This window comes from Catharus ustulatus, chromosome 8, assembly GCF_009819885.2.
Source record: "Catharus ustulatus isolate bCatUst1 chromosome 8, bCatUst1.pri.v2, whole genome shotgun sequence".
Lineage (NCBI taxonomy): Eukaryota > Metazoa > Chordata > Aves > Passeriformes > Turdidae > Catharus > Catharus ustulatus.
The window spans coordinates 32692543-32718808 of NC_046228.1; the positions used below are offsets into that span (position 1 = coordinate 32692543).

A 26266-nucleotide genomic window follows, 5' to 3' on the forward strand; every position below is an offset into this window, starting at 1 on the left:
ATGTGTCTATTTGTTTGTAGAACTACAAGCTCTTTTATTTTTCTTTCTTTTTTTTGGCCAAGTCTTCCTGCTCCTGCACAAATTAAGTTATTGAACTTTTTGAATTGTTTTAATCATCCTGGGCAACTGCAGGGACAAGACAAGGAGGAATGAGATCAAACTGAAAGAGGGGAAATTTAGGTGAGATATTGGGAAGAAATCCTTCCCTGGGAGGGTGGGCAGGCCCTGGCACAGGGTGCCCAGAGAAGCTGTGGCTGCCCCTGAATCCCTGGCAGTGTCCAAGGCCAGGCTGGACATTGGGGCTTGGAGCAGCCTGGGATGGTGGAAAGTGTCCCTGTCCATGGTGGGGGGTGGAATTGGATGAGCTTTGAAATCCCTTCCAACCCAAACCACTCCAGAATTCCATGTTTAAAATCATTCCTCTGCTCAAGCAGCTGGCTCCATCCTGAGGTTGGTGTCTGATGCCACCTCCCAGCCCTGTTCTAGACAGATTTTTTCAAATGCTGAACAGACCATTTACAATGTCACTATGTCACTGTCTCACTGTACTGGAAAATCTGACAAAGATTATGCCTTAATGAACACCTAAGGATGGGTTCCTTATTCCATGGCTTTGTTGATCCTGGTAATTAAAGCGGCTAAACACATCCAACAGCCCAAACCCAGCAATGAACATGAAGCCAACAGCCAGTCTCCCCTGCTCATACTGCTGCCTTTGATCCCCCCTGACAGCAATGGCTTTTCCAGCTTCCTCCAAAGAACACTTCCCATACTCAGATTTGATGACAGACTAAGCCAGTAACACTCGAACTTCTTTCAGATTCTTCTGTCTGCAAAATCGAAATGCTTTAAGATTCCTTAAGGTTCAGCCCCAAGTATATTCAGGTTTAAATTCCTTTTGATTTTGCTGGAGAAATTGAAGTTGGGACAGCTATAATGCCAGGACTCTGCAGGAGAGCTGCAGAACAAGGGGTGGCAAAACAGACAGGGAACAGCAAGCTGGCTCAGCTCTTTTGTCCCTGCTCCCATCTTCCCTGGCTCACCCACCTGCAGGGACTCTCCTGTTTAGTCACAGTGAGTTTATAAACGATAAGCAGCACTACAAAATAAAATGGGAAGAGTGATTGGAGGCTCCACAGAGCTCTGAATCTGCCCCATTTGTTTTTCAAGCTTCTCCTAAAACCTCTCTTTTGCAATTTCTTTGCTTAAACTCAAGATTCCAAAACTCAGAGGCAGGGGGGAAAGATGCCAGTGAAGGAGTATTTTGTGCCTCAGCTGCCAAATCACACAGCAAGGGACAGACAAAAAGTATCCTGTACCTTGTCTCTCCCATCCCCATCCCTTGGTTTGTCTGCAGCAAACAGTGCTGTGTGCATTTGAGCACCGTTCCTCTAGGAAAGCAAAATCAAATGCAGGAAAAGCCTTTTGCTATTCTAATTCCCTGCTCATCTTCTCTTCATAGAATCACAGAATCCCAAAGAGATTAGGGTTGGAAGAGACCTCAAAGCCCATCCAGTGCCACCCCCTGCCAGGGGCATGGACACCTTTCACTATCCCAGTGTGCTCCAAGTCCTGTCCAACCTGGCCTGGAGCACTTCCAGAGTTGGGGAATACAAGCCTCTCTGGGTGAGGTTCTCCATTTTCCCCAGTTTCCCAGGAACACAAAGAGAATTCTGCACTCAGCCTTCCAGGCTCTGAAGGAATTCAAAGACACTCCTGGCTGCGGAGAATATTATTCTTGATATTGCAGAAATGTAGCAGGAAAGTCAGACTCCTCCAGAGGCTTCTGTGGAAAGATTTTAGGGTAACAACAGCCCTGGAAAGATTTTGGGGCATAAACAGCCCTGATGCACTGCTGGAAGTGTACCCAGGGCTGGGCAGGGAGGTGAGCTGGAGGATCTTGGCTGCCAAGGAGCCACAGGCAGGACCAGACCTGGGATGAACTCAGGCTGCAAATGCTCCACCTGCCAGTCTCTCTTCCTGTTAGTCCATCCCCATTTGGTGATGCTTCTGGATTTATCTGGATGTGAGGCAGTGCTGAGGGAGCCCTGTTCTGTACATGGTGGGACAGAGGAGACTTCCCAGTGCCCCCTGTTACTGCCTATCCTGGGCTGTACTCACCCCCAGCCATCTGTTCCTGCAGAACAAGGCAACCCTTTCTCATTCCAGGGATGCACTCCTCTCATTTCCACTCAGACAGAGCCTTAATTCCACTTTACTCTTCTTCTGATCCCAGCAATCTGTCCCCATGTCTCCCTGTCCTCAGCCTTCACTGTCTGTTCCTGCTATGGTTCCTCTGCAAGCAAGATCCTCCAGCTCACCTCCCTGCCCAGCCCTGGGTGCGTTTCCAGCAGAGCCTCAGGGCTCTTGGTTCCCCAGAATCTTTCCAGGACTGTTGGTTCCTCAAGATCAGAATCCTCCAGGGGATTCTGTTTGACTTTCCTGCTACACTTCTGCAGTATCAAGAATAATTTCCCTTCCAGCCTGCAGTGTTTTTGAATTTCTTTGAGAGTCTGGAAGGCTGAGTGCAGAATTCTCTTTGTGTTACTGGGAAACTGGGAAGAGTTGGGAAACTTGCCCAGAGATGTGAGGACTCCCCAGTCCTGGAAGTGCTCCAGGTCAGGTTGGATGGGGCTTGGAGCAACCTGGGATAATTGCAGGGGTGGGAATGAGATGGGCATTAAAGTCCCTTCCTGCAGCAGCAGAGCAGTGCTTGAGAAACATTTGGCCTTTTCATCCCAGTTCTCTTTGTTACTCCAGCAATCTGTAAAATAGCAGTACCCAGAGTGTGTTACTGACAGCACCTTTCATTTTAATAATGTTTAATAAAGAATGGCTGCTCAGAATCTTTCAGGTCTTGTAAGGAAATTATTATGTCTGATTTATACCTTGAAATTGCGTGCTGGAATTTCTGAATGCTCTGGGCTGTTTCTAAAACATTGAAAAAAACCCCTAAAAACTATTAGTAGAGAACACCAATTCCTGCCATATCACACTTCCAAGGCTGTGTTGCCCCCAGGGGATGACCTGGAGTTATCAGTATGTATCCAGGTGATCTTCTTGGGGCAGGACGCCCTGAGACTTCCAAATCAAGGGACAGAAGCACAGCAGCAGATGCATGTACCCCTCTGAAGCTACCTGCTCTACCTCACAGCCATTTGGAGCATTGTCTTGGGAGAGTTATAAAAATATCCAGCCCCAAACTGAAATGCAGAGCTCTTGAGCTCAGCACAACCTGGGATTTCAGCACTTTCCCATCTGATGTTGGCCTGAACCTGAAAAAAAAGTGTCTCAGAATGAATTGTCCAAGTAAATGATGGATCCGGGAACATTTGTGGCATTTTCATCATAGAGACTAAAGAATCCAAGACAACCACAACCATTTCATCCCCCTGTCCTTCATTCCCTGCCCAGCCCCTCCAGATCTGCTGCCTGTACAAGGAATAGGAGCAAGGCACCAGTCTCTGTGCAGTCCCCAGACTGGCCAAAATCCAGCTGGATTCATTTCTGAGCTCCACAGGAGCTGGAATGTCACCTTGCTGACGAGCACAGGGCCTCTGTGCAGAAAGCAGCTCTGATGCTGAGAGGGACATTGAGGTTAAGAGGAAGACATCTGCCCACGAGCATTGGGCTGGGTGAGTTACACCAATCTCTACTTAATAATAATTTCTTCTTCCTTTAATATAATTGCTCCCAGAGGACAGAACATTTCAACATTCCCAAATTCCAGGAAATACTCCATTCCAGTTTGGAAATCTCTGAATTGTTAGTGACCTTAAAAGTTTCCACTGCTGCAAGTGCAGAGGGGCAATTTCCTTTGGGAATCACAGCCAAGGCTCTGATGTGGAGGGAGGAGACACCAGAGTGTGCTGCCTTCATGAGAGCCATGTGAAGGAGATGCTAATTCAGGGAGCAGAAAAGCTAATTTGGAAGAAAATCAACCTGGCCAGAATTCTACTCCCATTAGATCAAAAAAACAAAACCAAAAACTCTATTTGATTCCAGAGAAATCAATTCAGCCAATACTGGGCTCTGAGAGTGCCTGAGTGGATGGAGTAGTCTGAGGATTATCTTGGTCTCCATCAAGATAAGCAATCCAGGAGCATTTTTAAGCAGTGATCACAGACCTTTCAAATGGTGATGAAAGGAAAAAAGGTGTTTTAGATCTAATCCCATTGTGGGTCAGCTCCAGTGCTGGGAGGTTTTTGTTTCTGGCTGTGCTGCTGAGAGCCCAAGCCAATGTCCCTGTACCCATCTTTCCCACCCAACCCAGACTTCTGCTGTTCTGGCCCATCCTAGGGGACACCACCAGCCCTCCTTTCCAGATCCTCTGATCCCGAGTGTGAATAACCTCAGCTGAGATGTGGCAAATTGCATATTTGTGTATTAATTACTGCCTTAAGCAGCAATTACAAACCCAAACAAAATTATGCATCAATGGCCAAGTGAGCCAGGCACTGCTGGAGCTGGGCAGCTCTCTGTTTTCATCCTAAACAGAGGCTCAGGAAGGAATCACAGTTCCAAGAGGTCAGGAATTACAGACAACTGTGTTTCCCTGCTGCATTTTATTTCACAAATACATTTATGTGAACTTAGGGCTCTGTCTGTTGTAAATCCTATTCAAGGGTATGTCAAAGGAGGTGATAAATGAAGGTGTAGACACTTGAAAGCATCCTGAGGGATCTGTTAGTGCCTGTCTGGGTGGGCACCAGTGTCCTTTTCTGTGTTGCTGGGTGCTCTCTACTCATGTGAAGGCAGAAGAATTCCATGAGCTGAGTGTTCAGCGAAGAGGAACTGCTTTTAATCCACCTCTGTTGTATCTTATAAGGAGAACATTAGGATTTATAACACCCTGTCACCACATAAAGGCATGCAGGGAGGGAGTTACACAGCAAAGCCATCTGTGGGTAGAATTAATGGGAAGAGCAATGTGTTTGTGGGAAATGTATCCTGACTGACACAATTACCTGGGGAAAATGAGAGCAAAATTAGACGCGACTCTCTTAGCTGTTGAAGTCAGTTCTGATCCAAAAATCCAACAGCCTGCAATTAACAGATTCTATGCATTTTGTCCTGCTCTGGCTTAAAGCTGATGTGTTCTTGGCAGGGCCTTTCAGGCTGATGCTGACACTTAAATTATCAACCTCTCAACATCTGCCCTTGGGAAACCTGGCTCTGTTAGTGCAGCAATAAAACCCCCAGACATTTCTGCCCAAATATTGGGATGGTCACGATCTGGGTGAAGGCAGTGCAAGTGCCAGTGGGAAGCCCAGGAATGCAAATTTGTCTTCAGATAACATAAATCACCACCAGAATTTCAGAGCAGATCATCCCTGGCACATCCCAGTGCACAGGGACAGGCAGAAGAGCAGCCAAGGAGCTGAGAGGACAAAGCCAGTCAGGAGCTTCCAACAGCAGCTGCTGAGGACAAGAGCTGGTGTCTGGGAAGATATTAGAGAAAAGAATCATGGAATTAAAGAATCTTTCAAGTTGGAAAGATGGAGCCCAGCCCATGGAGCCCAAGCTGTGCCCAATGCCCATCTTGTCCCCAGCCCAGAGCACTGAGTGCCACCTCCAGCCCTTCCTTGGACACCTCCAGGGATGGGGACTCCAAACCTCCCTGGGCAGCCCCTGCCAAGGCCTGGGCACCCTTTCCATGCAGAAATTCCTCCTGCTGTCCAAGGAAGGAAAATTCTTTTTCCATTCTCTAAGAGAGTCTGTAACTCATGACCTCTGTCCTGTACCTGCCTGCATCCTAAATGTACCCACCTGGCTTTTTCCATAGCGGGACCTGTGGTTATTTAGATTAGTTCTCCCCAGGTATTTTACCCTTTTCTTACCCTCATTTCTGTGCTCACAACTCTTGCAAAGTGGCCAACGTTTCCACCCTCCTTTCTTTTTAAATCCCACAGACCTCACTATAATAGAACATTTTGCTGTAAGTGACAACTGGTGGTGGCTTATTTGTGCTTCAGGATTTTAATACCAGAGAAATTCTTCTGTGACACCCCAAATCCCCAGTCAGCTGGAAAATTAGGAAGAATACAAAGCTGCAGATCAGTGAAAATTCCTTTTCCCCCTCTGTCATCCCCAGCTAAGTTTCAAACCTAGCTGACAAATTCTGGGTGCCATGGTGGGCAGAGCCAGCTCTGGTTACCTCTGTGCCTTTTCTTGTATCACTGCACAGCTGCAGGAACTTTAGGGAGAGCCCTTTAGGGAGGATGATTTAGGAACAGATCCACTTTGGGGAGGAATGCCCCAGTGTTGAGATACAATTCAACCAAAGCTGCAACCACAGAGCCTTTAAAATTATCTATGATTCTATCTTTAGAACAGGGAAAATAAATTAATGGGTGTGCATGGGAGAGACAAATCATGGACATAAGGATCATATATAAATCTACAGAGGCTACATAATTTAGTGCATCAGAGATCTGGGATTAATCCTGTTCTCCTGGTGAGGATGAAGATACTGATGTGGGAGAGTGCTCCAGCTGAGGTCACTTCTGAAGGACTGTCCTCGTTGTCCCTTGCACACTGCTCTGCACAGCAGAGAGCTCTGGGAGCATGGAAACTATTCCTGGAGGATGGAACCACCAAATCCCAGTGTGGCTGTTTCAGCAGCCACCTCAGGCCCCAGGCTGCAGGCAGTCTGCACGATTGTACGTGTTGGAGTGATGTGGGATGCCCAGCAGGAACTGTTCCAACCTACACCACACCTTAGTCATCCAAAAATTCCCATAGCAGGCTCCTCACTGGATGTTGGCTCAGGAGAAGCCCCCATGCTCCAGCCAGCTTTGATTTAACTTTAAAGATGAACCACAGTGTCTTAAAAACCCCTCACAGAAGGGTGCTCGGAGAAGTCTGATTTTCCTAACTCAACACCAACATGTTGCCTTTTCCCTGACTGGCCAAGCTGTGGGATTGCAGCAGTTCTGCTGAGTGGTGCCCACTAAAGAGCTAAATATGAATTTATATTCATTTCTCAGAGTGCTGCCAAGCACCAGCGGGCACAACAAAGCCTGAACTGAAATCTTGGCATGCTTAAAAGCCAATATTTCTATTTTCAGCTGAGTTTCTCTGGGAAGAGAGGTTCACATAATCATTCCACACCGCTGCCTTTTTGTCCTTCCCCCAAAATCCTTTGATAGCAGCATCAAAGCTATTAAGATGCAAATCACTTCAGGAAAGCTGCAGCCAAGACAGAGGAGAGCAATTCCCAAACATCCCTATGAGGAGACGTGCTGCAGTTTCACTTCCTGTTCATTAAATGCAAGGAAAATCCATGGAAAACCAATCGTTCCCAGTCTCCAGGAGAGGGAAAAGCCCCCAGAGCTCCCAGTGAGGAGATGGGAACCACAAGGAGCCTGGAATTCACCCCTCCTTTTACTCATTAGGTTCAGCAGCATTTCTCAATTCATCCACAAGGATGATCTCTCCCTGCAAATGGTTTTTAACAGGAATACACTAAGAAGAGATAAATAGACAAATATTCGATGCACTGACAGTGTTGCAGCGTAGCTCTTATCACCTAGAATAAAGCAGGAAGGCTTTTAAGAAGGAATGCTGTATCCTGCTTTTGTACCCAAGAAAGCTGGAATTTCCCATCACTGTATTAAAACCTGAACTTCTCCCACTGTAAATATTTTTTCCCTTCCCAGAGAGCATGGAAAACAGTTCTGAGAGCATCTCTGCAATTTCTTTAAAGCCAAAGCCAGCCACTGCTGCAACCTGATCTGCCTGAGTCTAACTCCATCCATGAGACCTGTAGAGGGCAGTGGATAAAAGAAAATCAAGCACCAGAAGGAGCCATAAATGTTAAATACAATTTTTTTTAAAAATTGGGATCTCATCTAAGGACTTCCTCATATTGAAAAGCTTACAGGTAATTCCATGGATTAATGGATTATTGCAATGGGATTTTTCCAAACCTAAATCCCAGGCTCTCAGGCAGATTGCACTGACAGGCTTTACAGCAGAGCTCTTCCCTTGGGATTTACCTTTTTTTTTTCCCAACAGAAATCTTGCACCTAAGCTAAAATGTGCAGCTGGCCCTCCCAGTGCCATGGTGCTCATGGGCAAACCAGACTTCCCCCCTCCTCCACAGAAAGCCACATTAAGCCAAGGAACAGGGAAAATGCAGCTGAGCAAAGCTGAGTGTTTACACAATATACATCAGGGTGACATTAGTGTTCAAATTAATATCAATTTAATATCAAACCAGCCAGGACCCAGAGTCGAAAGCAGCCTCCTGGATAATTCCTCTGTGGTTTTCAGTCACACTGCTAATAACTTCATTATCCATTTGGCATATACAATTAACTCATTACTGATGGAATATGTAAAATCCAGGGTAAAACTCCAATTAGGCACAGCAGATAAAAGCAGTACAGCAGGTACAGGATCCTTTGCCTTATCTTGCACATGAGAGCATTAATCAATACAGTGCAGGTGCTTGTGATCCCCTCCGTTCAGCCATGCTGTAGTAACTGCTCCCAGCTTTGTAAACCTCGTGCAATTCCAAAACTGGCTCTGCAATTACCACAGGCAGAGCTCTCCATACCTCTGTTGATGCCCTGTTTGTCTCTAGAATGCAGATTAGATCTGCAAAGGCACCCAAACCACCAGGAACTGAGAAGGCAGCGAAACAGGGCTTGAAAATGTGTGTGTGAATGTGATGCAGGGGGTTGATATGGAAAGGCCCCACGGTCTGAAGTGCTGGGGTGCAGAACTGGGGGTGCCCTGCCCCCCAGGTGAGTCCCTGGTCCCTGCAGCATCCTTACCCCTCTGGAAAGGCAGAGATCAAACCAGGAGCCAGCGCTGCGCTCTCCTCCTGCCAGACTCCCGGCTGAGTCACCGCGTTATAAATTGCAGCTGCTCCCGAGGAGTCAGACACTGACAACTCACTCTTACCTGCTGCACTTCTTAACCTTGTTTGTGATGGTTTTATTTTTTCCTCCCCTGCCATCGTCTCCTCTCTCTCCCATCAGTGTTCCCTATTGTACCAGTTCCCTCCGATTTAAAAAGAGATAGAGAGCTAATGGCTGCTTCTGTAAGGTACATTTGTGGAGGTAAACACTCACATGGACTTCTGAGCCTTCCTCATACTCTGGCAGAGTTGCTGCAGTGTCCCAGAGTGAGAGCCTTTAGGAATGAAAAATTGGGACAATGCTATTCATGCTCCGACTGGAATGAAACAAAATCACTTTGCTATCATCTGTTATATAGATGTCTGTATGGGGACACGTTTTGGAGGGGGTTTGCAGAAATTGAAGGAATTTTTCTCCTGGGAGAAATATATTTTTGGTGATGGCACTTTTCCTTGTCCAGAAAGCAGAAGGAAACGGTAAAAAAAAAGAAAAAAATAGGAAAAGCCCAAAGTGAAAAAAAAAAAAGGGCAGGTGCGAGCAAGAAAGAACAGTAAGAATGGATCACAGACATAGTGGAATCAGTCCAAGGTTGGACTGGATGATCCTGGAGGTCTTTTCCAACGTTAATGGTTCTGTGATATTGTGATTGAAAAAGTGACAACATAATAACAAAAAAGATGGGTGGCAAGGTCCTGGAGTAGCACTTTGGATGGAAACGGGAGATCAGAAATATTGTTCTGACTTCCTCAGTCATGGAAGGTGCCCACAGCCACAGCCAAATCCACAGCCACAGCCATATCCATATCCATATCTACATCCACTGCCACACGCACATCCAATGTCACACCCACTCCCACAGCCACATCCACACCACAAAGGAGGAAACACCTAGTTTTGGGAGGAAAGCACTGCTAATGCTGCTTTTACTCTCTCACACAGACTACGTCACGCTGCACCCCCCACCCTGGCAGTGCTCCCATTTGGCAGGAGGTTGTTCTTTTTGTCCCATGCAGCCTTTATTCCAGATTATCAGTCACAGGTAAGTGCTCTCCAGCCAGATCACAGCCAAGTCCAATTGCTTGAGAAATTCTCCCAATCACAGTGACAGGTTGGATCTTCCCATGATGAAAAATGAGTCCTCAGGTGCATCATCTGAAAGTCCAAATCTCCAGCTCAGGGGTGAGTCAATGGTTCCCTGGCCCAGTTAGAGAGGCTTCAGCTAAACCCAGGCAGAATTATAGCCTGCTCTACAAGCAGCCATCCCAGCAGATAACTCGAATTTTCCTGTCTCTACCACAGGAAAATGACCATGGAATTGAATACGAATGAAGAGAAGCTGGATTCTTAAAAGAAACTCTTTGCTTATGGTTTGCTCCTCTGGGAGTGATCCAAATGCAGTGCTGAAGTTGTCTCCAGCATTCCTGTGACAGAGGTTTTCATTTTAACCAAAGGATTTGTCAGGAAAATTAATCCACAAACACCAGAGGTTTATGTCCAAAAAGGAGACAGAGGAGTCCTGTAACTTTTTTCAAATAAAGGGAGAGGCCATTTCCCCTGGGGTGTCTCAAATTTTTGGAGGACATAGCCTCCTTTTTATCCTAATTTCCTGGCTACATGACCCTCTCTCTGTCCCCAATGGCTGAGGTTCTTGGGAGGTACAGACTTTCTGAGATGCCTAATACATGGAACACCTAATGCCTAAGACCCCCTTCTAATTTATAACCCATGCTTTGTCTTTTCCTTGTGTCACTCAGTGGAACTCTTTATGGAATTTATGGTTCTTCTCATAGTTTCTTTCATCTCTCAATATCCAGTTTTATTTATCAGGAGACCCACAGTTTGTTTGTAAAGACAAGTCCCTCATTCCTTTCAGAGTCATATAAAAAGATAGGTCTCACACAAAAACTCCAGTTCAAAGCCACAAATCCAGAGGCAGGGATGGCTGCACAAAACATTCTCAGTGGAGGTGCTGCAGCTGAGGACAGTGGGAGCTTTCAGGCTTTGCTTCCCCTGCCTGGTCCCTTCTGGACACTCCTGCTCTGGATGTGACCTTGTGAAAGCACTGTTTGGGGAGAAAGGAAGGTTTCTGCTAGTGAATGTGAGTATTTGCTATGATTTATCATTTCTACCTGCTCATAAAAATAATTATTTTAAATTATGCAAGATGGGGAAAATAACTGCGAAGAACAAAACCCCATAACCTCAGAGGTATTTGTTCCAGTATATGGCCTCTCACCTTCAAATTTCTTGACCATATGGTTATGCAGAAAACTTGGTAAAATCAATACTCTAGCAACAAAATTGCGCAGCAGCAGGAACTCATTTGGCTTGTTAAGCCACTAGCAAATGAGGCAGGGTTTTGTGAATGTACTGTTAATATTCAGACAGGGAGGTAAGTCGCTCAACAATAAACACATTTAATCCAAAGGCTTCTACAAACAATCCCAAGTTTATTTTCATTCTCTCATTAGCAAGTACACTGAGAAGTTTCCTGCAAGCATTGCCATTTGTTTTAGCTCATTATAATAGCTCATTAAAAATATAAATAAAAAACGTGGAATATCCAAGCTAACTTAATGGGAATAGGGGAAAGCTTCAGTCCCCACCATTAGCACTGCCATTCTCCAGCTTTAATTGGAACAAAATGAACTTGTGTCCTCCTACACTACAATTTACAGGTGAAAGAAAATTCCTGCACACAGGGACAGCCAGGGCTGAGGACCCCTCTCAGCTGGGGCTCCTCTCCAGGATGAACAGCCCCAGCTCCCTCAGCCTTTCCCCATAAAACACTAAATCAGGGGCTGAGGGCGAGCACCAGGGTGCTTGGACCTCAGCAGGGTTGTGATGTGCTTTTTTTGCTCCAAGACACCATCAGATCTTTCTTTCCTGATCCATGTTCGTTTAAAATCTTTGTAGGTATATTTAAGTATATCTACTATTTGGGATGTTCTACATGTTTTGTCCCTCAGAAGAAAAACAAGAAATTTTGATCATTGCCTGAGTCTGGACTCACCCCAACTGAATTTTCTCTGATTTCAGACAGAAGCAGAATTTCCCCTCTCCCTCCAATGTCCCTAAGAAGCTGTGCCCTGTAATGGCTCTTAGGAACCTCAACAGTGCTAAGGTGGCTTTAAATCAATTCTACTCAAGGAGATTTTTTCTTTTCCAGTCAGTGCTCATTCTTGGTCTATTTTTCATCAACTGGATAACAGAGGATAATTAAGAGAAAACATTGCCATAAATCAACAAGGGGGGAAAAAAAAGAACAAACCTTGTACCTAAATAAATGCATTTCACACTTTCAAACTGCAAGAATTTAACTCAGTTAAATTCAGATTTCTGTTCTTAATTTGCCTTAAAATGGTAGATTTTTGCCTGAACCAGAAACCCTGTGCACACAGTTTTTGTTTTCCATAACTCCAGCACAAGAAGCTCCTCCTGCCTTTCCCAGGCATGGGAGAGAGGCAGCCCAAGCACTTTTTCAGGAGCAGCAAAATATTGACCTGGAACAGTCTAGGAGGGGCAAGAAACCTCAGCTCCTTTTGCAGTTTTCTGAATAAAACAATGACACTGACCAAGATAAAAAAAAAAAAAAAAAAAAAGGGAGCAAGACATTTAAGTTGCACTCACACTGAAATTAGGATTCAATAGAATAATGGAATCATTCAGGATGAAAAAGACCTCTACAGTTATAATTTCTATCTTTGGACTGAATACCACCACATCCACTCAGTTTTTGAACAACTGTTGATTTAGATAAAACTGAGAAAATGTCAGTACTCAACAGTAAATGAATTTATTTTAAACTCTGTTGTAAGAGAGAGAGAATTTGCTTTCCTCTTGAATGTCTCTCCCTATCACCATTCAAATTTTCTTGCTTAAGTCTTCTCTGAGGTCCTGCTGAAGTGGTGACAGGGATAAAAGGGACAGTCAGGAAGGAGGCAAAAGGCAAGAAGGGTTAAGTTGATGACAGAAGCACTGCTGGCTCCAAAAAAAAAAGAACTAATAATCTATATCCCAGTGAAATCTGATGGGTGAAACCAGTCTCATCCCAATGAGGCTTTATCCTGTTCAGCTGAGGCGTGATCCTGTCTTCCTTTACCCAAGTGTGCAAGGAATGAACTGGAATAGCTGCAGATCAGTTACATGTTTTCAGACAAAATTTATCCTAAAACCAGTGCCAGGCATCCCAGCAGAGTCTCCCAATAGGGCTGGCAGAAGCATGGAAAATATATTTTTCCAATGGCTCTTTGTCACCTTCAGCAGGAATGATGTCTTTACCTATTGTATTTTTCAAGTGTTATCTGCTCGTGTTTTGGTCTCCTCTGCCTTTTAACATTTTAAAAGCTCCTGGGAAGTCTGAAAGGAAAAAGGACAAAGGGACAATTGAATGAGATGTGACATTAAGGCCATGCACATCAATGTTTCCCATTGCCAATCACCATTTCAACTGTGACATGTCCTTCCAGTGATCAGGTGCAGATGGTGTAGGAGATTCCAGAAGCTGGAAACAGAGAGCACGGTTGGATTGGTTGGATTTGTAGCTTGAGCGGTTTTTCACCTCTTGGAAGCTGGAGGAGAGGAGTTACCCCTTGCGTTGATATTCTACAACCTGTAGAAACCCCAGGGTATTTTAAATTCATTTTATATGAGCAGTACTTGAAATCTGATTTAACATCAAGTTCCAACTACATTGTTAATACCCAAAGTGCTAGGTTTTGAGGAATTTTCCATATGGGTGGAAGCTGAATAATCACCGCTTCATTTTACTTAATGCAGTAAGTAAATAATAAACTCGCAAATACGGCTATGAATTAATTCCACTTCATCCCATGACTTCTTTGTCTCTTGGGCAATCCTTTAGTTTATTCTTAGAAGTTTTTCCTTAAAGCAGTTTCATCACCACCACCTTTTGGCCATTTGGTTGTGTTCATTAACTCCTTCAATGACAGAAGTGGAACTCTTTTCCCCACACTCTCAGGAGATTGTAGTGCACTTTGAGAAATCTTGCATTGATCCCAAAAAAGCAGAGTGGGAATCTTCATGCAATAAATTGCATAATTCTTGACACATGCTTGGACCTCAACTCTTCATCTACACCATGGTGAAATTCAATTTATAAAACATTCCTGCTAGAAAATAAGCTAAATTGTTGAATACAGTACCACCCATTAATATATGAAAAGCACCTTCAAGTGAAAAGTGCTGATGTGAAAAAAGTGATTTTATTTGCAAATTTTCCTTGGAGTGAAACAAAAGTGTGCATGGAAATGATCCCGAGCGAATCTCTCAGCTCTGATCATCTTGGTGCCTCCTCTGGGTTTGTTCCAGAATGACCACTTTCCAGTTTTCTCTTTACTGTCTGTTATCATAACAACTATGGGTCTCCTGTCTTTCTGGAGATAGACCAGATATGGCCTCTCATTCATTCCCCAGTTCCAAAGCCTTTGGAAGGTGAGACACGGTTGTGGAGGGGGTTGGTTCAGACACTGCTGACATTACCCTGAAAACCTCATCTCCAAGGAGGCAACTCTTAATTTTCAGCTGGCCCTGGCTGTAGAGGTCACAGGTTTCTCTGGAGGACAGGAATGACACATTCAGTGTATTACTCAGGCAGGAATTGAATTACTGCTCTCCCAAGCCTGGTATTTGACTTGGCTGTCAAGTACACAACATCTAATAAAAGGCACTGGGCTGTTTCACTGTGCTGACTTGCAGCTCTCAGAGGCTGGAGGAGATGGGGCTGGCTTTGCCTTGATGTTCAGGAAGGAGACTTGCCAATAATTTTGAACCAGATGAATAAACATGTGTTCTGTAATGCTCTTTTTCTACAAATTTAATAACGAGTTTCAGGGGTTGAGGTGAGAACCGGGGGAAGTTTGAATAAATAAAAGCATAGGAACATCCCAGGAGGGCCTAATGTGTACCTCGCAAATGTTCTGTGCATTACAGCACTTCTTTTTTGACTGCAACAGTAGTTTCAAGGCAAGGGCTAGGAGGTGGTGCATCAGTCCTGGCAAGAGTTCCAGGCTACCCTTGGAATTAATTTCGGGTATGATCTCAATCCTTGTCTTACAGAATGACAGGCATGATGCAGAGCCTGGCATCACTCACTTGGTGAAGGCACAAAGCACGGAACACACCCCAAATAACGCAAAACCAGTCCAAGACAGTGCTCCTAAAGGGTTTGAAGAGGAGCTGAGTGTGAAGGCTTCATCCCTGAGAAGCCTGTGTCCCAGGCCAGGCCATGACAGGTAAATCCTTCAGAGGGACTGGCAACAAAGGCAGCACTCATGAACCATGAGCAGGGCAGGGGGAAGGGGTGTCCACCAGAGCAGCAAACCTGGAACCTTGTGCAGAAACTGCCCAGAGAGCTGAAATGCTCCCACTTCTGCCTCCCAATGTGAGCAATTCCAGAATATCCCATTCAAAGTCTGCTGGGATGCCAGAAGAACAGGATGCTCTGCCTCAGCTCCGGAGTGATTTGGAATAGCTCCAGTACAGAGTAGCCTGTGTGTGTTTAAGAACAAGAGAGCCATGGAGTGTTTTTGGGAGCCCTCTCCAAGTAAGGACTCAAAGTTTACAGTGACCATGGAGGATTCACAAGCAGAGTCTTACCCAGTCAGCACCATTTTATAAACAGTTATGCTGAATTAGCCACTGGTCCTTCAGGGTCAGAAGCACAAAATAAGTTGGGAAGCCTCTAAACAAAGAGTTTCATCTTCCCAACATCTTTCCCATATCTCCAAAAAGACAATCTGCTAATGGGAAGATGGAGAATTACAGAGCACAAGGTTGTTCAGTAGGGTCACATTGCCATCCTGTAGCTTGTTGCAAGGGACAGCTCCATCTCTGCTCTGGGAGCAGGGAATGGCTGGAGCTGTGCCAGGGCAGGGTCAGGCTGGAGATCAGGGCAAGGTTCTGTCCCCAGAGGGTGCTGGCACTGCCCAGGCTCCCCAGGGAATGGGCACAGCCTCGAGGTTGCCAGAGCTCCAGGAGTGCTTGGACACCAGGGATGCCCAGGGTGGGGTTGTTGGGGTACCTGGGCAGGGCCAGGGGCTGGATTAGATGATCCCTGTGGGTCCCTTCCAACTCAGAATATTCCATGATAATGCATCAATCTGCTTCTCCCCAGAACAAATTCCTAAAGATTCTGGAAGAATCTTTGATTAAACAAAGAACAAGGAGTGTGGCTATCGTTGCTATTGTGGCCAGACCCAACCACTCAGAACCATGGGTGAAATCCAGGGTATTCAAAGGAAGAAATAAAGAAAAAAAAAATCCCTAAACCTTCATTTTTCTCACTTCTCTGTATCAGATGCTTGCCCATCTTGATTAAAATTCAGGATGACTAATATTCCACAGCCCTTTTAGTCCCTAAAATACTACCACCACACCAAGTTGCTTGCAAAGGTGCTCTAAGCCATAGTGAGCAAGATCACTGATAGGAATTTTCTTCCTCTTTATTCAAATAAATTTTAAGTCTTCTTTTTCAGACCTCCAGATTGACACTTAACAGCAGCCACTATTTAAATTACATGTGATGGTGAGTTTCTGTGATGTACTGTCCATTATTTTAAAATAAACTGAGAAAAAGTGGACTCTTATCACAACTACTGAAATCATTTTTCCTTCCCTGTTGATTTACATCCAAATAACCAACTTCTCAACCTTGCAAATGTCAACCTGCACTGAGGCAAGGAGGTGTGAAGTTCTTTAGCAGACACTCTCCTTGGGACCAAAAGGTCAGTGTGCATGTTATTTATTCTTCCTGGGAAAGATTCTACTCTTAAGTCAGGAAAGGCTTTTACACTATCTACAGAAATAATAATGGAAGGCTTTAACCAAGAAAAGACTAGCCCTAGCTTAAATCAATCTTCAAAATGATTCATTTCTTTTAACATACGGACAGGAATATATCCAGAGAATAAAATCAGGATGGAAATACACTGTCCTCCAAGGAGTGCCCAGGCACAAGCCCAGGCTTGGATTCTACTCCTCTTGAGGGAGTCAAAATTGCCAAATCCACTCTGACTTCCACACAGGAATGTCTCTTACTGGCACCTCTTTTCCACCAATTTTAAATACCCTTAAAAACCATCCTCTCCTGGTTTTGGGCAGGGATAGAGTTAAACCACAACACAAACTTGTTTCTCTGTTTCACTCCTCTTCTTGGAAACCCAAAAACCACTGATTTTATAATGAAGTGATGTTATGGCAAAGGCAATCCTGCTCCCTGGCAGGCTCCCACTGCCATGATCAACAGTGCAACCAAACATTTTGTTCCTTATGGCACTATTTTAGTGCAGAGAATTGAGATGGGATGGTGAAAATAAAGAAAATTTGTGGTTGGAGAAATCAAGCTTCAGGGAATGTTGTGGAGACAGATGAAATAAGAAAACAGCACTGCACTAAAACAACAATTTTTAATATGCCAGAGTCACTGCTTTGAGGGGAGGAAAGGCAGCAATGCATCTCCTGCAGCAAAATTTATCAAAAGATTCCTAATTTCTGAAGAATAAAGTCATTATTGTTGTAACAAAGGACAGTCTTGCCCTTAAGCTTCCTTGAACACACTGGTCTGGCTTCTAACAGAGCAGCACAAAGGAAGTCAGAGAATATCTCAGAATCACTAAGGTTGGACAACACCTTTAAGTTCATCAGGTCCAAACACCAACCAGCACCACCACCCTGCTCACCATTAACCATGTCCCCAAGTGCCACCAGCCACATCTTTATAGAACACCTCCAGGGATGGGGACTCCAAACCTCCCTGGGCAGCCTCTGCCAGGGCCTGAGCACCCTTTCCATGCAGAAATTCCTCCTGCTGTCCAAGCTGAGCCTCCCCTGGCACAGCTTGAGGCCGTTTCCCCTTGTCCTGTCCCTGCTCCCTGGCAGCACAGCCCGACCCCCGCTGGCTGTCCCCTCCTGTCAGGGAGTTGTGCAGAGTGTGAATGTCTGATTCCCAGATTACCCAAACTGCCAGAAATCCAGACCAAAAAGGCACAGCTTTTTATTAAATCAAATCACTTCAATGATGCATCATGGATTTTATAGAACCCATTTTTTTTATCAAGCCAGGTGAATTCACCAGACACAAGGTTTCACTAACAAGCTGAAATTGTCTAAAATAATTTCTCCACAATGGTTTTTAGCAAAAGGAAGTGCAAAGCCTTCTCTCTTCTCTGTTAATTAACGTGAAGTTGCTGGTTTATGACACACTTTTGCCACCAACTTCCCTCTTGCAGCAAGCCCCTATCAGGATGCATTTATTTAATAACTTGGGGTTTAAAATTGGTTCCTTTAAATTGGTATTTACCCATGGTGTGTGAGAGCTGGAACACAACATATGCAGATATTTTCTTGGTAATGCGTAACTGCAGAGCTGGGATGTAAAAAAGCAAAAGAGGTGCTAAGGGAACAGAAAATAGGGCAAAAATCACAGAATCACTCATGGTTTGGCCTGGAAGAAAATTTAAAGCCCATTCAGTGCCACCCTGTCATGGGCAGGGACACCTTCCACTATCCCAGATCATTCCAAGCTCTGTCCAGCCTGGCCTTGGACACTTCTAGGGATCCAAGGGCAGCCACAGCTTCTCTGAGCACCCTGTGCCAATGCCACTCTCTAAAGGAGTCTGTCTTTGTTCATGCTACTCTGAAGAAAAAGCTTCCTCTATTAAGAAACAAATGCAAAGACTGGACCAAGCAGGAGACTCTTTTTACCCATCTTTTATCACCCCATACACTCCAACATGCAATGTCTTCTACATCCTCTCCTTTCACCTTAGTTTATCTTCAAAATAGGCCAAAGAGCTCCTGTGGGATGGAGCATCCCTAAACTAACTCTTGGACAACACCAGGGAGAAAAAAATCACTGTTCAAACAACCAGTTCTGCAAAATCTTTGCTCTTTGCTGGAGTCCTGACATTCTTTTTGTCCAGAGCCTCTGACTCTCTCTCAGCTGATCCCGTTGCAGGCTGCTTCATCCCTTCCAACCCACTGGGAATACAGGGACTGTCTGCTGCTCTGAGCAATACAGAACATGTTACACATCCTCTGCATTATTTATACTGGCTACTTACAAGTTGATTTTTATTTTTTTTGAAGTTTCCATCTGTAGGTTCTGGCTCCCTTTCAAAATCTCCCCCTTTCCATCATGTTCTAATGGATATCTGTTCTCTGGGAACATCTGTCCTTAATGGGCCCTGTTAGATGTAATAGCAACACCATTTTCCATCTTACTACATGCACACAGTTTTCAGTTTGTTTTTTAAATTCCCACAATGTTATAGCTTCCTTTAATTGTTTTTGTTGTACAACAACCTCCTCCTCCCAAAAAAAAAAAAAAAGGAAAGGAAAAAAAAATAGAAAAATACTATTAAAACCAAGTTGATGAAAATGTGTTGGCTCTTATGGCTAAGGGTCTCCTGTTCATTCCATTCTTTTAATCTGCCTCTTTTATTCTTTCATCCAACTCTTTTACAAGTGTCAGAGGTCTCCATCAGATTATTTCTGTAATTAAAGATGCTTTAAAATGGCACTTTAGAATGGACTTGAAGACTCCCAGCATCTGTACTGTGTATGGCTCCAAATATTTTAGATGCTAAGAGATCTAACCTCAGTGTCCTGAACAAAAATCCATCCTGTGTAAACACACTCAGGACACCTCAGCCCACAAGCCTTTCCAGCTGGATTATCAGCTTTTATTCCCTTGATGATATCTGCACCCTCAATGTATTGTTACAAATGGAACATCTCTACTTTGCTGGGAAAGGAATTGGTTCCCGATCAGTTCTGTCCCTGGGAGAGCGAGGGAGGCACACCAGGCCATGCCTCATCCTTCTCTCCACTCTCCAACTTTAAATAGACCTTCATCTGATGACAGCCAACCCAAACACACACAAGTGAGCCTTGGACAGCTGAACAAACTTGTCTGCTCACCAGACACAGCCTGAAACCCCTTCCAGCAATGTTGGAGTTTTCAGGAGCTCCATCACCAGTGGTTCCTTGCTCCTCCCATTTTAAGCCCCAGGACAAGCTACAAACAGCCCCTTCACAGGGCAGTCCATCAAGCCCAGAAATCCCTCCCTGACAGGAGTACTCCCTAAGGAAGAGCAGAGATACTCATCCCATGGGACAGTTTCCCTAAACTTCCAACTGATCCCAAAGACTTGCAGCTCACTCACTTCCTTAACAAAAATTACAGTAATTTCACGATTATAACCTGCACCTGATTATAAACCGCACGTCTGGGTGTCAGACTCTGTCTTGGGTTACAATACAGGATGTGATAAAAGGTATCTATTCTATCACCATCTGTTGAGGGTGGGGGCAGTGATCCTTATCTCCACGGGAGATATTCTGCTAATGGGCCATCCATTGAAACCAGGCAGGGCATTGTTCTTTATCTTTTCACAACCCATCCTTCCTCCAGCCAGTCATTTTCTGCTCATGGCCATTGAGTCCCACTGTGGGACTGATAAAATTACTGCATCCCATTGGAAGTTGCTCCAGCCAGGAGGAAGAGCCCAACATTTCTTACCAAGATAAAAACAGAGGTTTTGGGACACTAAGGGAGCCCCTTTCTCCACTGGACTCCAGTGGAAAACCGGATTTCTCCACATCACCACTGGACCTCCGGAGGGAAACTGCACCTTGTACAGGAGCACTGCTCCAACTGAGCCACATCTGTCACTGCAGGAGGATGCAGCCACCATGGAATGGGACTGCTACCAACACCCTGCCTGACGGGGTGTCAGGGTGTACTCTGACTTTGTCAGGGTTTGGAGTTTGTTCGTTTGTAGTACTGTATTTCTATTTTAATTTCCCTAGTAAAGAACTGTTATTCCTAATTCCCATATCTTTGCCTGAGAGCCCCTTGATTTCAAAATTATAATAATTTGGAGGGAGGGGGTTTACATTCTCCATTTCAAAGAGAAGCTCCTGCCTTTCTCAGCAGATACCTGTCCTCCAAACTAGAACAGCAACTTTTCCTTCTTTGTCCATATATAAGCCGCACCTGATTATAAGCCGCGCTTCCGGGTTTGGACCAAAATTTTAGTCAAAATGGTGCAGCTTATAATCATGAAATTACTGTATTTCTATTTTTCAGGCCCTAATATGAAACTTCCAGAACTAAAGCTAACATGGAACAGGTTGCCCAGAGCAGCTCTGGCTGTCCCTGGATCCCTGGCAGTGTCCAAGGTCAGGCTGGACAGGGCTTGGAGCAACCTGGGACAGTAGAAAGTGTCCCTGCCCATGGCAGGGAGTTGGAATGGGATGGGCTTTGAATTCCTTTCCAATCCAAGGCTCTGGGATGATTCCTTGATTATGATTCTGGGAGAGGCATCTTTTGTATTTTACAGCTCTTGGCAGGTGAGTGGCAATGCCCAGTTCAGCACTCATCACCTGTGGGTGGAATTTTTGTCTTTTTCCCTTTGCATGCACCTCTGGAGGATTTTACCTGCCACTGCCTTGCTCAGCAGTTAATTCTGCCTCAATCCTACTGCATTTTCCACAGTCAGCACTCACTCCAGTGCTCTGGAGGAAGCCCCAGCAGCACACCCCATGTCTTTCGCAGCTCATTTATCAGTTGAATATCACAGGTTTTTGCAGATTCCTTGGAGACCATGCTGCCGACATCCTCTCACTCTGAAAACTGCTCAGTTACTCCAACCTTCTGTTTCCTATCTTTTGACCAATTTTTCCACTGATTTGTAGAGCATTCTTTTTCTTTCTCATCCTTTTGGCTTTAATCCCAAATCCCCAGAGGGCTTGACACAGAGCACAGCACACTCGTGATGATCTAATCCTGTTTCACTGATGAGGACCCATTTTGGAGTTCATTTGCTCCTTTCAACTATCATATTGGAATCAGTCTGGGGTTGCTACTCTGCAGGTGGGGTTGTGCTAAGATTTCCCATCCCTGGCAGTGTCCAAGGCCAGGTTGGATGGAGCTTGGGACCCAGAACCCAAGGCCTGAGAGAGTGGAAGGTGTCCTCTTGAGCTCCCCTTGGGAGGGCTCTCTGCCTCCAGCTCTGTCCCAGTGACCGAGCTGCTGCAGTTCTCCTCCCCTACGGGAGGTTTGCCACCTTGAGGAACAGGACTGCTCACTTACAGCACGAGATCCACTCTGGCTTGGCTCCATTTTTTGGTTTGTTTGGGGATTTTTGGAGGGGAGGAGGCAGATGGGCTGGTTCTACGAAAATCAGTTCCAAGGCTGCTACAATAACCCACTGCTTGCTAGTCTGGCACCTTCCTCCTACTCCCCAGGCAAGGTTGGCTTCACACCTGCACCGATTCATACTTGATGGAATCAAGTTCAGAACTTGGTATTTTAGATCTAAAATTTTATTTATTCTCACTTTATAACATACCTAGGCTCTGAACTATTTAGAGTAAATCGTAGTTCTTTAAGGAACAGGTGTCCTGGCAAATTCTGGAGTTGTGAAAGGTTCAGCTATGTGCTACAATCAAACACTTCCCTAAAATAAAAACAATTGAAATTCCATATGCTAAAGTCCTTGTTTTATTTACAGCAGCCCCCCTGCTCTTAGTCCCTAATACAATAGCTTATGATTATTAAATTTTATGCTGCACTTATTCTACTAATCCACAAAGTCAACAAAATTCTTTTGTGTAATTCTTGTGTCCTTCACAGCATTACAGGATTTTCAAAACCTGCATCAAAAACCTGGTACCAAAGTCACTATAGAAGTGTTAGGGAGGGCTCTTCATAAGACCTGTCCCTCAGGAATGCTTCTGATTCCTCCCCTGCACCTGGAGCTCACCTCATCCTGTCCCAGTCCCCTCTTTTCCAAGCTCCTTATCTGCCTTAGCCAGCTCCTTATAATTCCTGTATTAATCTGCGCCATCTCCGCTTTCAATAATAATTTCCTCTGGGAACTGCACTGAATAAATGCTGCCTATAAATCCAGAGAGCTTAAGCCCCCTGCATCTCTGTAGTGTGAGATGTTCACTGTCTCAGCAAAAAGAACCAGCCTGGTACTCAGATAAAATCACCTGCTGAGCAGAATTTTCCCTTTTATCCCACTTTTCACTGAGGACCTTCTAGATTACTCTTTGTTCCAAACCTGACCTAAGGAATCAGCTGATCTGCATGGAATTTCCAGGATCTCCTTTTGCCCAGTATTGTCTCACATCAGAATGCATTATATTCCCAGGTGGAAATAAACATTAAAGGTTTTTGCTAGGGAGCAGACATAATAGTCGAAAAAGTAGTGTATTCACTTTCTCCAAAGGAAGTTGCTAACAAAGCCAAGAACTTTGCCATGCTTTAGTCAAATAAATCATGCAGATTCAGCAACAAAAAAATCCCAACTAAAAGGAGAATTGGAATTGCAGGATGATTTTCCAGCTTCTTCCCTTGACAGCAACATTAAACTGATGGACGTAGAAGGGGAATGGGAATCCTGTCCTGACAATTTCTTTGGAAAGATTTAGTTCCTGCCATTCGAGAACAACTGTTTCATATTGCTCATCAATTTTGAATCTTTATCTGAATTTTTCCTAGGAAAATAATTACTTTTTTTCCACTGCAGTTTATGTTGGCACCCAAGTTCAGTGCCCAGAAAAAACCTGCCACATTTTCTCCTCCTAGTTTTCCCCTCCTGCCACTCTGTATTCAAAATCCCATCCAGAACTCAAACACAACTTGAAGGGAGCTAATCCTGGTCATGAGATGTGCATTCCTAACCAAAACAAGCTTCTGTTCCCTGTGGTCTAGCAGAGATTGTGATTCCAATCAACAAATTCTCAGTGCCACAGAGTGTGCAGCAGCCAGCATTCCAGAGGGACACATTTTCCATCCTTTCCCCACCACATTTTTTGTGTTAGTAATTTCAAAGACATGGCCTTGATCATGGAAGCACAGTTCTCATTGTATATCTGTACAGGCATCCTAAAACATTCCTGAATTTAACACCAGGAAAACAAAAGTTAATGAATAGAAGGGGAAAAAAATGTCGTTTTCAGGAAGTGCAGCAGACAAACTGACAAATGAAAACCATCTAGAGGTGAACTCAGCCTCAAGAAATACAGGTTGTTGCAAATTATTCAAGAGACAATTTTGGGAATGATTTCCAGCAAAAAACATGCCCATATTAAAAGGGAGTTTTCACAGTACCTTAACTGCACTTCTCAGCCATAGCTGTGGAGATTATATGTTGATCACCTGGAAAATGTAAAATAGAAGATTAATGATACTGTTCATGTCTTAATTACTGATTAAGAAGAGCAACTAATCTCACACATTTTCCTTTATTTAAATAGTTTCCACTTCCCAAACAAACAGAGAAGAGTAGAACACACAGCTTTCAATACCTGCTGTTTTATTCCTGATAAAGGCAGCTTCAAAAAAGAAAAATAACAAGAAAACAACGCCTGAGGTTTTCATTAAAGTAGTTTACATATTTTCATGAAGGCTGTCAACTCAGAAACCAGAAGAAATTCATAACAAGTTTTATCCTTCCAAAATATCCACCCTAAAACACATCAGACACTTATCTGTAATTTGTTTTGACTGAAATATATTCTCCACCCTTCCCCAAGATGAAATATTGAACAGGAAAATCTCTGACTGGCTCTTTCCAGCTCTTTTTTTTTTGCGTTATCCCAGGGATGGAGAAATAATTGGGAGATGCAGTGGGATTTTGTGTTTATCCAACTGAGACTGTGCCACAGACTGTGCCACAGAGGAATTCAGGAAAATTCAGGAGGCATTTGGGTTGGAGGTTCCCTCTTTACCCCAGCAGCAAAGGGAAACACAGGCAGAGACCCCAGAGCTCCAAATGTGGAGGGAGAGACCAAGGACAGTGGGAGGCACCTCGAAACTTGTTACTGGCGGGGCTTGAAAATCAAGAAGCTGAGCAATCTGGGCTCATTTCACCTTTTGCTTTTGGGAAAGTCCAGGTTCTTATAAACACATCCAATTCCTTCTCAACATCCCATCCATCCCTGCCCTCTGGCAGTGGAAGCCATTCCCTGTGTCCTGTCCCTCCATCCCTTGTCCCCAGTCCCTCTCCAGCTCTCCTGGAGCCCCTTTAGGCACTGGAAGGGGCTCTGAGCTCTGCCTGGAGCCTTCTCCTCTCCAGGTTGGTCAGCACAGAATCCATATTCCATTGTAATTCACAGCTTGCCAATTTCTTGCTGTCCAAGCAGAAGCAGGGAATTTTAGGCACACATAGTTTGCTCTGCAGTAACCGAAACTGCTGCCTTGTTCTGAGGTGGAATAAATCCACACCACATTGGGCAGTGAGATTTAGGAGATGACTCCCAGCTTCGAAGGCTGATGGGAATCTGGGGAAATACGTGCATGTTGTGATGACTTCCAACAAAATATTCCATAAGGGGAAACAACATGGTATTTTCATAGCCTTCAGAATTTAGCTGAGTATATGTGGGTAAAGCATCATTAACAAGACACCAGATGTGTGTGGGAGTGCATATCTCTTCCCAGGTCTGCTTGACCAAATCATTTATCTCATATATATATATATATATCTAAAGAAGAAGTACAACCAGACAAAAATAAGGCATAGACAACACGCAGTGCATTACAGCAGACATTTGTTTGTATTTCTGAAGACATACACCAGTTCTAATATATTTTTTTTAAGAAAAAGAAATGTTTCCAGCATATTTTTTGCTGAATTTCAGTAATATTTTGCTGAAACTTCTACTTGAGAGAATTCCTATTTTCTGCTTTAAACAGAGCTGGGGAATAGAAGGCTACAAAGGGATCTCCAAGTCCATTCCAGTGCCTAAAGGGGCTCCAGGAGAGCTGGAGATGGACTTAGGACAAGGGATGGAGTGCCAGGACACAGAGAATGGCTTCCCACTGCCAGAGGGCAGGGATGGATGGGATATTGGGAAGGAATTGTTCCCTGGGAGGGTGGGCAGGCCCTGGCACAGGGTGCCCAGAGCAGCTGTGGCTGCCTCTGGATCCCTGGAAGTGTCCAAGGCCAGGTTGGATGGGTCTTGGAGCCCCCTGGGATGGTGAAGGTGTCCCTGTCCATGGCAGGGGTGGGATGGGAGGTCTTTAAGGTCCCTTCCAAAATGGAGAATGTGATGGAAGCTGTTCTGGGCTGTGTGAAACACAGGCACTTTCTGCCAGCAGCATGGTGACCTCTGGATTCCACATCCAAGCAAAAGACTTCCACATTCTACCCCCAAAAATCCACACTGCTAAGACTGCAATTGCTTTGCCCAGAGAAATCCCAGTCACTCAGGCATGGATGAGAGGTACTAAACAAATTCCACTGCCACGAGAAGAGAGTTTCCTCCTTGCTTTACTCAGAGATTAATGCCCATTTTCAGCAGCTTTTATGATAAATGATCGTCATTGTGAATTTTGGTAATGAAGATGCATCATGCTG

General features: G+C 44.6%; 1 protein-coding gene across 9 annotated transcripts in view; it reads right to left on the minus strand.

Annotated features, from left to right (window-relative positions):
* Positions 1–26266, minus strand: part of PCDH15 (protocadherin related 15) — a 642731-nt gene that overhangs the window by 350826 nt on the left and 265639 nt on the right. For all 9 annotated transcript variants that reach the window (XR_004418559.1, XR_004418557.1, XR_004418555.2 and 6 more), the window contains exon 4: positions 24016–24063. The gene's annotated coding sequence lies outside the window, so the exon portion shown is untranslated. The remainder of the gene's footprint in view (positions 1–24015; positions 24064–26266) is intronic.